The sequence below is a fragment of the Talpa occidentalis genome, unplaced genomic scaffold (assembly GCF_014898055.3).
Source record: "Talpa occidentalis isolate TD23 unplaced genomic scaffold, MPIMG_talOcc4v2.1 talOcc4.2, whole genome shotgun sequence".
Classification (NCBI taxonomy): Eukaryota; Metazoa; Chordata; class Mammalia; order Eulipotyphla; family Talpidae; genus Talpa; species Talpa occidentalis.
This window is the reverse complement of record NW_023602073.1, coordinates 35,974,975-35,976,226: the sequence shown is the minus strand read 5'-3', so window position 1 is coordinate 35,976,226 and position 1,252 is coordinate 35,974,975.

Sequence of the window (1,252 nt, the reverse complement as noted above, 5' to 3'; positions counted from 1 at the left end):
CGCAGGGAAATGGAATCATGGTGAGGAAGCGCCCCCTTCTGGCCAGAGAGGGAGCTGTCGGCCACGTTTTCCAGCTCTGGGATGGAGACTGGCCCAGAGGCTCCTACTTTTTCTGAAGGACAGTTAAGGAATCCAGTTTCTCCTGAGAAAGAGGGGAGACCACCCCTGAAATCACCCTTCACGGGATCCTTTTGACCGGCGCCATCTTAGGAGCAATGAGTTTCTCTCTCGAGATCTTGTTTTTTGGTCAGAGAGCATTTTTGGAGATCTCACTCCTGCCTGTCTGTGTCATCACCCTCCACCCAAGTCAGCAACAAAATGCTCAGAGACCTGCATCCCACCCTGGGCTCTCACCTGCTCTCCCGGACTCCCAGACCAGGCTGGTTTCTGGGGTTTGTGCCCCTCCCTCCATCTAAACTGTTCTCTCCACTGGAGGATGGTCACATGAGGCTGCTTAGGTGTCCATGGAGGAAACAAAAAGCATTAAATTTCCATTTCTTCCTACTCAGGCCCCCCAATCGCCATATGTGACCCATCACCCCATCTCTGAGCATGAGGTCACCCTGAGGTGCTGGGCCTTGGGCTTCTACCCTGATGACATCACCCTGACCTGGCAGCGAGTTGGGGAGGACCTGACCCAGGACACAGAGCTGGTGAACACCAGGCGGGGGGCAGTGGGGACTGGAAACTTCCAGAAGTGGGCAGCTGTGGAGGTGCCTTCTGGAGAGGAGCAGAGATACACATGCCATGTGCAGCATGAGGGGTTGATAGCACCCCTAGTCCTGAGATGGGATAAGGAAGGAAATGTGGGCACAGAGGCTGACTCGGGGCCATCAGAAGCCCTTCTGGAGACCTTCAGAGAGTCAGACCAAGGCCTCAGGTTCAGGGTCTGACCTTCCCTTCCCTTCCAGTGCCACCTCCTCAGTTCTCCATCCTTGCCGTGGTCCTCATTTCCAGCTCGGTTTTCTTTAGAGGTGCTCATTGGACACAAGGTGGCTTCATGTGTGAGGGGGTAGAAGAAGTGCTCAGGTAGGGAAGGGAGTGGGGGATCTTGTCCACTGGGGGCTTTCATGTCCCAGGGAGAACTTGCCCTGCCTGGTTAATGGGAAGTACCATCCACACACACGGGTGTTGCCCAGAGAGCATTTGGTCCAGTCCCCCTTCATCTCCTTTCCTCATTTTTCCCAGTCCTGACCTGGGTCTTTAGTCCCAGTTCTGGAAACTTCCCTGTTCTGCAGGATTAGAAGATTCC